This window comes from Meriones unguiculatus, chromosome 2, assembly GCF_030254825.1.
Source record: "Meriones unguiculatus strain TT.TT164.6M chromosome 2, Bangor_MerUng_6.1, whole genome shotgun sequence".
In the NCBI taxonomy this organism is placed as follows: domain Eukaryota; kingdom Metazoa; phylum Chordata; class Mammalia; order Rodentia; family Muridae; genus Meriones; species Meriones unguiculatus.
Window position 1 is genome coordinate 65984246 of NC_083350.1, and position 15454 is coordinate 65999699.

Consider the following 15454-nt stretch of genomic DNA (forward strand, 5'->3'; position numbering starts at 1 on the left):
AAAAATATTTTAAGCTACTAAAACACATATTGATTTGCAATCCGAGCTCTGAACCAAGAAATGCCTGTATTTCCTGAAAGTGACCACAAGGAAACAACTTAGAACACCACACACACACACACACACACACACTCACATTGATTATTCTACACTGACATCTTCAAACAAATATGTAGATGCTGCTGCTCCTGGCAGTCAGGTGGACACCTTTGGGTTTGAGAGTTGTGACATTGGAGGGGGCAGTTTAAATTGTATCTGTTGTTTTTTTTTTCACGGTAACTTCGGCCGGTTTAGCTTCACGGGACTGCAGATTGTAGGAAGTCTGCTCTGCTGAAGGGCAGCAGGACCTGGACTGACAGCAGGCAGGCACACAGGCAGAGCGGTGGCCACACGAAAACCAGATCAAAACGGGTCTGAGCAGAAGGATGCTCTTTCTACCAGTCACCCGCACTTGCCTTACTCTTTGTTTTCTGGAGTAGAAGTGTGTTTCACATGAGATGTACAAGAGCCCCCAAGGAAGTCTCATTCTGCTTCACGTCTATGGAGTAAAGTCAGATGTTAGAAACACTGACAAGAAAATTGATACAGAAGCAAGTTTGTGAAAGCTGGAAAACACTGGCATGCCTCCTGTCCCTGTCTGTGTTGGTGGTGGTTGTAGTGGGCACTGGGAATAAACTAGGAGTTTCTAAACTAGGAATGAAGTGTGTGATGGTAATACTATTGAATCCAGGGGAGGACAGATGGCATGTTGAGGCATTTCTCCTTGGCAAACTGTTGTATTTGCAGGCATGTGTGTGTGTGTGTGTGTGTGTGTGTGTATGCATTTTCATTTCCTCCTCCACTGTGCAAATGTATGTTTGGGCAGGTTGTGAGTCTTTACCTTTCCATTTCTAGACCTTCCCTCATCTCTGCAAACTCTGCCAAAATGTCTTAGCCAGGCAAGAGACCATCGGTGCAAGTGGAATGAAACTCACTCAGGCTTCTTCCAACTCAAAGTGCAAAGAGGCTGTGTATCAGCCTTAGACATAACTCTTAGTCTTGTTATCTACTTTCCCATCATTCATTTCCTGTCGTTCATTAAAAGGATCTGAATCAGCACTGAGCTCTGCCCACACTTCTTTTCAAATTAGGATGTGGGCTGCAAGTCCAGTGTGTCCTTCCAGGGCCTGGGATGGATTTGATCACCATGTGTATTTCTAGTTCTTTATTGTAAATTCCTCTTGTGATTACCACTTGAGAATCACTTCAGCACATTAAATTCATACTTGTAGACAGTACTACCTTATGCCTGACTCCTTCATTAGCTGGTCCCATCTCTTTTTTGTTAGCATAGATTTTAATAGCTGCCTGATATTCCTTGGGAATGGCTGTAACACTTATCTGTCTGGTTCCTTATTGATGAACATTAAGATGTATTTATGTCCACTCTCTCACTGATAGACATTAAGTTGCTTCTTCCTCTTTCTCTTCCTCCTCCTCCTCTTCTTGCTGTTTGTAAGTTCTGAGATAATGAACATTCCTATACATAGGAATGTGTTGGGAGTAAGAATACATTCCACATTCTGAATGTGCAAGAGTCACTTTAGAACTTGTGATGCAATTGTCTTTGCTCTAGAGACCAAAGGTTATACTCATGCAAACATAGGCACTGTGGAATGCCACTGGGCCCACATCTTTACTGTAGAACTCTTTGTTTACTTATTAAGTCTTTCCTAATCTGATGGGGGCAGGGGACAAGTTATTTTAACAGTGTAATTTGGGTAGACTTTAAAAGAACCAAATCATAAATTCCTTACATGAATGTGTCTCAATACAGTGTAGAAGACAGGTTAAGGATGTGGCTGCCATATTTTCAAAGCCATTGGTAAACTCTCCGGATTTGTAGAGTCTTAATCATACACACACACACACACACACACACACACACACACACACACACACCTCTCTTAGACATGAAAAGTAGTCATTTTCCACATCATTTGTTTTAAAAGAACCCAAAAAGAAATTGAAAACCATGCCACAGGTAGGCACTATGCTAAGAGGAAGATAGATAGGGGTTGCCTTTAAGCAGTTGTGGAAGAACATTGAAAACTTAGCGTTGGTCGGTGTTGATCATCAGATGCCTGCTGTATGCAGGTATATTTCCATGTGTTGTACACATTGTCTTCATCTCTCAGCAGCCCTGCTTTAAGGATCTGGGGAACTTGGACTCAGAGAGTTTGAGCAAAAGGCTCGAAATGAGCAGTGGGCTTTCCAGCAGCTTCTGTGCCTTGGAAGCCCGCCCTTTATAGCAGGTTGTGCTGCCTCCTCCTGAGAAAAGGGAGTAGAACTGGGAGGCCTGACTTCTGCTCTAAATAGCCTCCCTGTCTCTGAAAGCTTGAGGACCAGAAAGTCAATATTTTTAAAACAGTGTAGACACCGAATTAAGTGCTGGCGTCATCCATCATGTTTAGATGACTTTCTGCTTCCCAAAGGAGGGGCCGAAAGGGAAGAAGGGAGGTTACAGAAGGGAGAAAGAGGTAAGAGAGAGAAGGAAAAAGTGGTATTTGGGGCTTGCATTTGTATCTGTTCAAATAACTTCTTTGTATAGTTACTATTTAAAAGAATTAACAGTGCATGAAGAATTTTCCTTTTTTTTTTCTTTTTTTTTGCATGAGCCAGGTCAATTAGATGCATTCAATTTGTTATGTCCAATGATGAAAGTTAAATTACATTTATTTTGTTTGTTTACTTTGTGTGTGTGTGTGTGTGTGTGTGTGCACGCGCGTGTGCGTGTGTGTTTGCAGAGACAAACATACCACAATGTACATGTGGCTGTTGGAGGAGAACTGTTGGGAATCAGTTCTCTCCTGCTACTATGTGGGTCTAGGGAATGGGTTTCAGGCCATCAGGCTTAGCAGCAAGTGCCCTTACCCACTGAGCCATCTTGCCTGTTGTCCACGCAATTTATCTTTGAGTGCTAAATACAAAATTGGTGAGGCTTCCTAGGTTTTTCCCCCAAGTCTTTTTGGAGAATCCCAAGAAAGCCTGTAGCTGTTTTCTCTGGGAGAATTGATGGGACAGCTATAATCAGCAGAAGCCAACCCCAGTTATTGATTCGCTGACTGTCAAGGTATGTTAAATGGTTGTAGTCATATAAGTTGTTTGTGGATCAGATTCCATGAATTCATTCAGAACCAGGAAGAGGACAGAAAATACTAAACTCTGCTCCGCTCCAGCAGTCCATGCTCAAAACTGGGTCTGAGGGAAGCTGCCTATCTTCTACTTTATCTTGCAAAAAGTCCTCATGATCTAGCTCAGAATTTTCTTCCCTCCCTCCCTCCTTTCCTCCCTTCTCTTTTTGCTTTTCCTTAAAGACCATATGAAGCGGTGTACCCTAACATTTTAAACTTGTTCTTTAAAACTTTCATTCTTGTTTTAAATGCAAAGAGTGCTCAACATATTATAAATACTGACATTTTAAGATACATTGTTATATCATTCCAAAAGCACTAGTAGAATCTATATTTAAGTCCTAATATTTTATATGATGTTTATCACATGTGTGCGTATCTGTGTGTGCATACTGATACCATGGTGTAAGTATGGAGTTCAGAGGACAGCCTGTAGGAGTTGGTTTTCTCCTTCCATCTTGTGGGCTTAGGAGATCAAACTCAGCCCACCAGAATTGGCAGCATGTAGCTTTAGCCACAGAGCCATTTCACTAGCCTTTAATATTTATTTAGAGGGATGAATAAGTCCTTCAGATGTTATAAAACTTTGAACCTTTTCCTTATGTCCTTAAATTCATGCTTCTGTCTCCTCCTACCCTGAACAATATCCTGATTCAACATACCTTAGTGTTTGAAATGGCTTTATTGATCACTCTGTCACAAGTTCTGAAACAAAGAGGAAATTTGAATATAGCATTTTGTTATTATTATTTTTTTTACTGTAAGACTTTTAGAATTTGAAGAAGTCTACATTTAAAAAAAAGATGACAGTATTATTTTGTGATGGGGTGTGCATGCATGGTGTGTATGGAGAGGCCAGAGGATGACTTTATGGTATTGTAGCTGCCCTTTCATCCTTCTTATGCTGGGTCTAGAACTTGAACTCCGATTGTCAAGCTTTGGTGGCAACTCCTTTTATCCACCAAAGTTTTTACTAAACAAAGCATTAGGGGTGGGAGTGTGGTTTAGTGATAGAGCACTTACCCAGCATGCAAGAGGCCTTGGGTTCATTCTAGAGACACCCCCCACAATATACACAGACTTTCTTAAGGTACAAAAATTGTCAGCCCAGTGCAACCAGTCCTGGTCAGACCTGATAAGCTAGGGTCAGAAGAAAGGGGAGGAGGACCTCCCCTATCAGTGGACTTGGAGAAGGGCATGGGAGGAGATGAGGGAGGGAAGGTGGGGTAGGGAGGTAATGAGGGAGGGGGGCTATAGCTGGGATACAAAATGAATAAACTGTAATTAATATATAAAAATAAAAACTTAATTGAAAAAGATACTGAAGTAATTTTTCTACATTAAACCTTCAGAAAGTTTTCAGTACATAAAAAAAAATACAAATTCTAAAAAAAAAAATTGTCACTTAGATACTGGAGACTTTAACTCCTCAACATGCATCAGCATTTCATTATTTCCTTTATCCCCTTGAGATCTTTGTATCCCTGCTCAGTGTATTGTAGAAAGACGTGGGAGAAAACACTATGTGTTTGAGTTAGTTGAATTTAGTAGGTGAATGACTGAGTGGGTTAGATCAAAAGCAGCTTCCATTCATCACAGACATGGTCACCATGGGAGGAAAGTCCTTCCACTGCAGTCCTGGTCCAAGCAGAACACTTTTTATAAATACATATCTTTGGAAGTGGGGAATCTGGAAATGTATTGTTCCGTAGCTTTGGTCCTTGTGGAGCCAGCAGTCTCGTTCATCTGCTTATTTGGGGCATTAATGTAATAGCATATATGAATTACATGTATATTGCCTAATAATATGTATGTGCATATAAGATTGGCATAAAGATGCTTATATGCTTTCAGAGGGAGGCTTCTGCATGTATCCTTGAGCATGCAGAAGGAACCGGGATAATAGATGTTTTTACACTTAGACAGGTAGGGAAACAGAAATGCTCCAGGTGGCTTAGGGTATTTCCTTCTGTGAATTATAGGTGTCACAGACGTCTTCAGGTTATGAAAAGGAGTGAAGTCTCTTTCAGTGAGAAAGTGTTCTGAATGAACCCCCAAACTGAGCTGAGAGAGGCTGGAGCAGGAAGACAGGGAGGGACTTTTAACTGAATCCAGATAGAAATGATACCAAAGCAAAGAACTGAGACATTTGAGCATCTGAGTGTATATTTACATGGTTTTGACTGCCAGTGGTTTTTTAATGCCTGTAGTTTTGTATGCAAGCTAAATGATGAGAAAGTTGGTTTAATGTTCTCTTATATACTGTATACATTTTTGTTTGATGATTCTTTTTTGAGACAGGGTTTCTCTGTGTAGACTTGGCTGTCCTGGACTTGCTTTGTAGACCATGCTGGCCTCAAACTCACAGTGAACTGCCTGCCTGTGCCCCCCTGAGTGCTGGGATTAAAGGCGTGCGCCATCACACCGAGTTTACTGTATACTTTTACTTTCTCCCAATCCCGACATACTCTAATTGTTGGCCATGTCTAAAAGGGATGAGCTCAAGATGGGAGAGGATATTGTTTTAGGCAGTGGACAGTGATAAACATTTAGATCCATGAAGCGAGGATAGCTACTTTAGTATCTGTTTTTCAAGTACCATGGCTGTTTTGAAAGTCTTATGTGAAATGCATTTTCACACTGGCATTAAGAATCTGGGAAAATGCTTTGACGGTGGTGATCCTCTGCTTCATCAGTTGAAGAGGGAGTATTTTGGGTCTCTCTTTCTCCTTGGCTGCCTTACTAAAATAGCCACTTCTTGTAGACCAGCTTGTAAACTCGTTTATTTTTGTTGGCTTTCCCTTAGGGATCTGTCTTTTCACTTTCTACCACAGTTCATGGAAGACTCATAAACTCCCCTCTGGTCTTAGCAGGACCCTGTGTCTTTTCTGCACCAGCTATTGTGTACAAAATGAAAAGTAACTCCCATTCATGGTTTACATATTTTGTTATTCTTGAAGGTGATGCAAAATATCCGCTAAGACGTTTTAAATTTCTGGAGATTAATTCTTTCACAGCATATTCCCACAAAAAAGCCTCCCCCACTTTTCTACATACCTCTGCTCTGAAATCCAGAAGAGTCTTCTCTCCAAGTTCAGGTTAAAGAGCCTTAGAGCTATTTTTATTATTTCCCATCTCTTCGCATCACAAGGGAAACTCCAAGCATTTAATAAGTGAATGAACAAATCAGAGTGTTAATAACTGTGTGGTCTCAGGCGTCTGTGGGCCTGTAATGGCACTTTACTTTTGTCCCACTTGAGGCAGATATTATATATATTATTAAGTTTATAAATCAGAACCAACATGCTAGGCAAAGCAACAAGAAAAGTAAGAGAAAAAAAAGAAAAGTAAGAGACTTATGGATCGTTATGATATGGGGCTGTTCGTTATAGTATTCTAAACAAATTCTTTCTGGAAATTGCAACTTATTTTCAGGGTAAATAAAAAATTCTGGATGATAAACCACCTGTCGTGCTAAAATGAAGGTGACTGTGATTGTACATGTGTAGTGACGTGCCTTTGAATTTTTAAACTTTGACGTCATTATACTGCTCACATGATCCCCATGTGTATGCACTAGACTAGTCATCACTCACTTCAAGAAAAAAGGCCCAATGAGAGTCATCTGTTCAGCTGCCCAGAGTCTCGTTGTGGACCCTAGCAATTTTATTTCTAAGCAAAGCAAACCACTTGGTTCAAATGTGCTACAATTCTGTAATGGCTAATTTGGTACAGTTGTCTCTTCCTAGAATAGCCACAAGACTGACTGTAGTGTCTTAATCCCAGACAATGAGTTTCCTTTTATGCCCTTGAAGGAGTATTCTGTTGTAGGAAAGGAAGGAAAACACTCCCAAACCATTTGCAGTGCTGTGGATGCATTGCCTTAAAATTACAAGGCAAGCCATTTTAATTGATTCTGTTAATTGTTAGCCCAGATTGAAGTACTTAAACATCACTTGGGCTTTGATGGTTTAACGGTTGTTTAATAAATGCCATGTTGTTAAATTTAAAATGCAATGTGAATTCTTGGCACTGTGAAGGTGTTTGTTATTCTGCATAATAGTGAACATGCACTAAGGGTTATTGGGGTCAGACCTAGCCACGGTACAGAGCAGAATGTAATTGTTTTTAGCAATGCTTATGTATATATCTCTGGAAAGATTTAAGATACATTCTGCCTGCTGGTTAATATCCTTAATTCAATAGAGAAAAAATTTATTCAGCCAGAATTTTTCTAATTGAGATGATAGTTTTGTTTTGTTTTGTTTTGTTTTGTTTTATGCCAGTCCTTAACATCTTAGAAATGAAACTTTGCTATCTTTCTATCAGGGGACTAGATTTACATTTCTCAAAATATCAGACCAGTGTCACCGCCTTTTCGCTGCACTGTTGTTTTTCATCATGTCTACTAGCACATAGGCAGTTACACACAGTGGTTATTGTGGAGGCTGCTGTTCATTCATAAAAAGGTTAACGAACTCCCCGAGAAAACCATGCATATCACATCCAGCTCTGCAGACGCTGTTTCTTCCAGGAATGGTGCTCAGTTTGGATTACCGTTATCCTGTAGTCACAGTGGACCAGTGAGAATGCTCAGAACCACAGAACTAACATGTATCCACTCCACTGTCATTTCTATCCTTAGTCATATGCCCTCGGGTCTTTCATCACAGACTATTTCAGGGTGTTCACATTTAGAATATTTCAGCATTCATTTTTACCTCGGGGATACCATCCTACAAACTCAATCCAGCTCTGAGCCCAAGTTAAAAAGCAACTTAATTAGTGGAGATAGAGGCCCATGAGTGTATGTGAAAGAGAAGTGCTCTATAAGGTTCAAATTACCTGCTTAAAAATAACAAGTAACAGAAAGTTTTATTAAAAGGCTGCCTTTATTTATTTATTTTTTTTCTGTTTATTTTGGTGCCATGTTTTGGCCAGTTAAAATGAAGCCAGGGAAGATAGGTTCGGCAGAAATTTCAGAAGCTCATTTGTCATGGCTATTATTTATCAGTCAAGGTTAATTTCAGCCATGTGTCACAGGTCAGGTCCAAAGTTGAAGACTTACACTGTTCCTTTCTTTTCTGCTTTGCCTCCCTCAAACTGTTGCCATTGTCAATGTGACCTCATGGTTCTGAATGACTGCTGGAGCCCTAGCTCTGTTTTCTGCATCCCACATAGCAAGAAGGGCAAGAGAGTATTTTCTCCTAATTCCTCACCATATTTTACTCACGTCTCCTTGGTCAGGACTTTAGCACTTTGATGTGGGAGGGAAGGCAGAGAGTTAAAGTCTGCTCCTATGGCAGGAGATGTGGGCACTGGGTATCAGAGACCACCTGCTACTCAGAAACGTTTTAAAACAGCTCTGATATCTCCCCTGTATTTAAGAAGCCTGTTTTGGGTTTGTTTGCTTGGGATGAAGGATAATTAGGGTACACGTGTTCAGCAAATAATCTACCACCAGCTCTATCCCCAGCCAGGAAACACTTTATTAGAACTGAAAGTGTATCAAAGTAAGCCAGAAGGAGTTGTGTATTTAAAAGAAATGGTGGCTATTAAGTCTACCTCACCTTATTGTCACTTTGGCTTGCATACTTTGCACATTTTCTCTCTGACTTGATACACTCATGGGGATAGCTGTATAATTTTTGAGAGAAGCCGTTCCCCCATTCTGGTCCTCTGGACAGAAAGGTGTGATGGTTATATTTAAAACAGTATTGTCTATTTTCAACATTACAGGACATTTGGAAACTATAGAAAAAGAAGGCAGAGTGAATATTGGCTTTAAACTCAGAGGGCATATTAGTTGTTACATAACAGTTGGTATTAGGCAAATATAGAATGTACAGAAAATATATGTTAAACTGGGACCAAACTGTCCAGAGTTTAGCTGTATGCACCACTGCACTGTACTTCATTGTTGCTGGAAGGTAAAATTATTAAGATTAATGGGCTTTTGCCTTACCAGCAAATCATTATTTTATGACCATTTTCCTGTTGTGAGACACTACATTTGAGTATGCTGTTTTTGAGAACATCTTTGTACCTAAATTGGTCAGTTTCTTATCATATCATTATTTGAGGCTCCCACTCAAAAAAAAAAGTGTTGCTTTTAGATTATGCATAAGTGTTGGTAAATTGCATCTAGGACTATTCAGACCGTCATGGGTAAGCCTGTCACTGTGTCTGTCATTGACTGTTGTAGTCATTTCTTAGTCTTTGCAAATTTAGATAACTAAAAAAAAAAAAAAAATCACACTTTTCTCATTTATATTGGTGTTTCTTTGATTACTGTTAAATTAGCATCAATAATATGTTTTTGTTTTAATTTCCTGAGATTTCTGTTTAATTTAAAGTGTTTTGCAAAGCTCTTCTAATCACAATAACAAAAATCTTAATGAACTTTATATTGGTTTTATGGAATGTTTATGAATAATCTCGTTTAATCACTTTCTAAATTTTCTTTCTGTTTTTCTTCTGTTTAGTCGTTACCTCTGTTTTTGTAATTAAATAGTTGTGACCAATTTAAAAATACCGAATGCATTCTTTTTTCTATGTAATTCGTAACACACCTGAAGTAATGTTTGGGCCATTTAGGTGAGCTAGATTGTAGTAGCTTTGGAGTGTTATACCCATGAGTCTAAGCATTGGTACTCAAGGATGAGTGATAGAAATTCACAGGGTATTACAAGACATGGGGACAAGCAAATGCAAGAGCTTGAATGTCATTTGTCTTCTGGCGAACATCTGTGCAAATGTTGTCTTCACCACCTAGTCTGTGGAGAAGGGAGTCAGAAGAGCCTGGCTTGGTTCTCTCTGTGTAGGCCAGTGATTGACAGGAAGTAAAATATTGTCTCAGTCTGCCAACTTAGCACTGAAGGTCTTTATGAGCAGCTGTATCTATCAGCGTGTGGAGGTGACAGTTGCTGAAAGAGAATCTTCTATTGCAGAGGAAAAGCCTCAGATTTACTCCATCGTGGATGAGGAAGCTCATTCCAGCTTTGTTGTGTCTCATACTTTGCTCTTCCTTCCACCCTCACCCTCTGTTTTTTGTTTTTTGTTTTTTTTTTTAATTCAACTGGAAGATTGCTGGAAGATAGTAATCTGAGTAGCTTTTGTACAGTTGAATGCTCTGATATCAAAGGAGTTTCCAACTAAGAGGGGCCTGGAGAGCAGGGAGGAAGGACATGTACGCACTAAGCACTAAGGCCGTTCTTGCTCAAATCACCACACTAACACATTTAAACAATCCAATGTGTGTTCTTCACACTTGCTCTCTATTCACCCTATGCCGACATTTACCCAGACGTATGGAATTCTGTCACTGTTTCATGGAAACTGAGTACTAGGATAAAAACTGTGTACTACCACACCTGGCTTTATTTTCTCTTTTGATTAGCTCTGATTAGCTCTCCCTGTATGTAAAGTCATCAATTTCACTGTTTTCCCAGGATCATCTAGTTTGTGTCTGTTCCTCTCAGCTCCTCTCATACCATTGCCTTCCTGCATGTTGTAATGTCATAGTCAAACAACAGAATGTGGACCAGGTGGGTGGGGGATGGATCTTACATCAGACTCAAAGCCCAGTTGATAGAGTAGGGTTGACTTAATGAGGGCTGATAAGATGAAGTCTAGAAGTCATCACAACTCTTATTTCTGTCACTGAAATATGGCAATGCAGTTTCCCCAAGTCTCTGTCAGCCTTAGTCTAAGATGTTCTTGCCAACTAACAGAACGTAAGTGAGATAAGGTCTTATTGCTATCGTAATCAGCATTTCTCCCCCGTAAATTGTGTGTGTGTGTGTGTGTGTGTGTGTGTGCGTGTGTGCGTGTGCGTGCGCGTGTGCGTGCGCGTGTGTGTGCGCGCGCGCGTGAATGTGCACTGGTGCAAACATACCATGGTGTATGCAAGTGGAGGACAGAGGACAACTTGTAGGAATCTCTGGGGCAATTTTTTTATGTACATTTATTATATCTACTGACTTTGCATTATCCTATTGAACAAATTTTAGTTTTCACAAAAATAGACGAGTCTTCTTTTTCTGCTTTTAATCCTGATTAAGAGAATCTTCCCAGAAACATAGATTGTGCATGAAGTCCTTAGATTGTTTAGGAAGATTTGAAAACTTCAAATTTGTCTTCAGTCCATCTGGAATTAATTTTTGCGTATGATGTAAGATTTCTATTTTCTTACAGGCTCCTGTTATGTGAGCCTAGTTATTAAAAAAAAAAAAAACTGTTTACCACTGATATGAGCTATCCTTGTTGAATCTATTTTGCTTTTCAACAATAGGAAAACACACTTGGGCCACACCTGTCTTTCAGAGATTACCCTGGGCTGTGTTCCAAGAACATAAAAGGTTAATGAAATTTGCAAACAATCTCTTTATTCCCTAAAGAAAAGTCATAGAAGATCTGTCTCTCCAGTATTGATGTGTTCCTCTCATCCATGGGATGACCATGGGAGACCCCGTAGTTGTTTGTGCAAAGAAAAATTAAATTTCTTTTGAAGCAGGGCTACCCTGGCGAGGTTTGGAGGCGAGAGGAACTTGTGAATTGCCGTCTGGAAGCTGGAAGCTGAGTCTGGATGCCTTGGCAGTGGGCTTTCTCCAGGGAAGAATTTGTTTAACTTGATTCTAAGCTGCTGTGTGTGTACATGTAAGTGTGTGTGTGAGAGAGAGAGAAAGAGAGAGAGAAAGAGAGGTGGGGAGGGAGTTCGCAAGTTGCACTTGCTTTTAGATTCTGTAATTGCGTAGTTCTGTAATTTTTGGTACAAATAAGGGGCACGCTTTTGCACACTGTCCTTAATGTGTATGTGTCTACTTCCTTCAGACTCCGTAGTGACCCACCCTTGTCCATTTCTAAAGACTTAATTTTTCTCGTTTTGTTTCTCTCCCCCCCAAATCATTGTTAGCATTGTCTTCCTAATTCTTTTGGATCTCATTTGCAGAGTCTAGAATTAAACCTTTTTAGAAAAGGTGCAGTACAGGGCGGGCCCCACTTCCTCAGTTTCAGAACTCATAGTGTCCACATAAATATTCTCTGACACTTCATCTATTACATGTGTCCTGTGTAAAATCCCAGCAGATGCTCAACCTGGATTCCCTGAGGAGCTTTCTGAAACTGGACTAGCGTGTAGTCCATGGTTTTATTGCCTCTGGATTTGTCCTTCTAAGCTGAGAGCAGAGGTTCGGACTTCTCCCCTCCTAGGTTGTGCAGGGACTTGTCCTCAGAAATCTGGGTGAGTGGCTCTACCCCAGGTGTGTTGGAATTGCGTGATGTGTGCACATCTGCACACACTTCATTCTTTACTTTACGGTCTTCTAGCGGGCTCTGGGCGAGGAAGACATCTGACTCCAGACTCCCTTCTTCTCCTATTTCAAAGGACTTTTAAAAGTTTTCCTTGTATATATATTCATTGTATATGGTACTGTGTTGCATAAAGTCATGTTCATATTCTAGAGTCTTTCTAAGGCCCAGACTTTTTACACTTAATTCTTAAAGGCACTTCCTACCTAAGAGATATGTATTGGCCTAAAGGAAAGAAAATGGATAGTTGAAGCCAGCATAATGTTGAAATTTTGCTGGTGGATCACTGAGATTTAGCAGTACCATTTTATCAAAAGCTATTTGCATTTTTCCACATGTTGTGGAAACATAGCCCCAAATGGACGTTAACATATTCATTGATTCTAAAGTGCATGTTTTAATTAGAATGTGTTTTATAATTAATGGTGTAGCATAGCTTAATCCGTGTTGTTTTTTTTCTGTCTTGGTTGTTGTAAAATGATGGTTATCCTACATCTGGGACATCCCAGATATCATGAATTACAGTTACTCTATAGAATGTCTTTCCATCAAGTCATTCAGTGTTCAGAGGAAACACGTGAAACAAAGTGTGAATACCCCAGCAGAAGGCGGGATGTAATCTAAGCGGAAGTCAAGGATTAGTCCCTGAACCATCCATCTCTGGTGGGGCACACTGTAATATAGATCTGGGGCATCTCCCAGAGGCCATTTTAAAGACTTAGGCCTCAGCTTGGTGCTGTCGGGAGGTCACAGAAACTTTAAAAGGTAGGGCCTAATGAAAATACTTCAGGTCTCTGTGCTGTGCCTCTGAGTAGGATCCACTTTCTCTTTTTTCCTGGCCACAGAATGAGTGAGTTTATTCACTGTGAGCTTGTGCCATGATGTGCTGTCTTGTCACGGGACCCAGAGCAACAGGGGCAACCGATAAAGTACACTCCCCCAAACTGTAAACAAAAACAGTCTTTCGTTATAAGTTGATTATATCAAGTAAGTATTTTTATAATAACAGGAAGCTGACTAAGAAGGAAATGGTTACGTGTGTGTGTGTGTGTGTACATAAGTATGGGGAGGTCAGAGGACAACTCTTGGGAGCTGGTTCTCTCTTGCTACCTTGTGGGACTCAGGGAACAAACTCAAATGCTCAAGCCTGAGCACAAGTATTTTCCCCTACCCCTTCAGAATCATCTCACCAGCCCTCTTTTATAATATATAACACACAGAAACATACTGACAGTGTAGTTGAACGATGCTCATCCCATCCCAAGTAAAGACATGTCTGTGTATAAATCTCATTTTTATGTTACCTTACTTAAGGTCTTTGCAGATATAATTGGCAATCTTGAGATGAAGTTATCCACCCAATTGGGCTGTAAAAACCATAATAAGCATCCTTGTAAGAGCAAGGAGGAAAACAGAGAGATTTAGGATGGAATAGGCAATGTGACTGTGATGGCAGAAATTGGAGATGGCTATCTAAGCCTGGTTTACTTGGTGCCATTAGAAGTAGAAACTTTGTAGGAATGTAGTCCTGCTCAGGAATTGAGTTTGGATGTGGGCTCCACAATGGGGAAGGAATAAATTTCTGTTGTTTTAGGCTACCCAGTTCATATTAATTTATTATAGCACTCCCAGAAAAATGCTGTGTCTATGTGGACACATGGAGATATACACACACATTTTGCTGGCCCATAGTTAAATAAACTATAGGTTTTTAAAAATAGAAGTTTTAAATATAGAAGCACGTAGAATTTACCCTAACATCCATCAATAGGATGTGTGAGTGGGAGTATGGCATGTGGTTTACACAGTGCTCCTCATTTACAAACTATGGCTCGTGAGCCTGCCATCTGATACACACAGTACCAAGAGCTGGGAGCACAGAGCTAAACAAACGGGGAGCCCATCCTCGAGGCTCACAGACCTGCTGCCTAGGTGGATTCTTAGACAGTTAAATGTTACCTTTTGATAGAGAGATGGGGAGGCTTTACCTCAGAGGTCAGTTAATTTTGCCAAGGCCTCTTGAGCAGCTTTTTCAGAAAGCATCATTTAACCAGTGAGCTAGTCATCAAAGTATGACTAGAATTTTGCCCTCTTTAGAACAGGCAGAATTTCTGACAGAGGTTCAGAGCAGCCAAAACACAAGCATCTGAGAGAAGAAATAGGAAACGAAGTTACAAAGACAACTTGGAAACAGATTTTGAAGAGCCATAGCATATGGAAGTTTGGGTCTCACCTGTGGCTGTCCTGGTAGCCATTCATGTTGGGCTCCCTTCCAGAACACAAATGACCGTGGATGCACTGGAGTCCGTGACTTTGATGAGCTCCAGTGTCAAAACTGAAAATGATGCAGTGATCCTTATTACAAAACTAGGCAAGCCACACAGCACAGAAACAAGTTTCTGAATGTAGCTGACCAAGCTGTGGCTACAAATGCTGTAACTTAGAAACTCTATATGTTTTGTAGCAGCTGCCTACAACTTTTAAATTTTAGCTAATGGTTGCCATAGGGCTGCAAGTCTAGGTACTATCTAGATTTATTTTTTTATAAGGATTGTTTTCATTATTTTGGAAAATCATCTACAACAATAAAAGGCAAGAGGTGAGAAAAAAATATTTGGAAGCCATAAGATTATATAATCGAGAAAAAAAGTGGCCTTTAGCCCAAGCCAGGTGTGGAGAGACAAGACGTGCAGATAGTGAAAGGCACTGGCTTGCAGGTGAGTCCTGCTGGATAAGTGATTGGATATGTGAGTGGGGAAGTAGAAAGCGTTAACTAGATCCAGGGTTACTGGTTTGGTGTTAATACTGTATCAAAGATGACCACATGCCAAAAAGCAGAGTGCTCATGAGCATTAGCAACAGACAACTCCAAAGGTCAATGTCTCCAAACAGAAAAGGTTAGGCTGTGGGTACAAGAGAAAAGTAAAGCATGTTGGCTCTTGAGCCCCTCAGAGTTCAGTCTCCAGCGCTTC

At 40.3% G+C, this 15454-nt stretch overlaps 1 protein-coding gene across 2 annotated transcripts in view; it reads left to right on the forward strand.

The window, feature by feature from the left end:
* Garem1 (GRB2 associated regulator of MAPK1 subtype 1) overlaps nt 1–15454 on the forward strand; it is a 174015-nt gene that overhangs the window by 1084 nt on the left and 157477 nt on the right. The window lies entirely within an intron of this gene.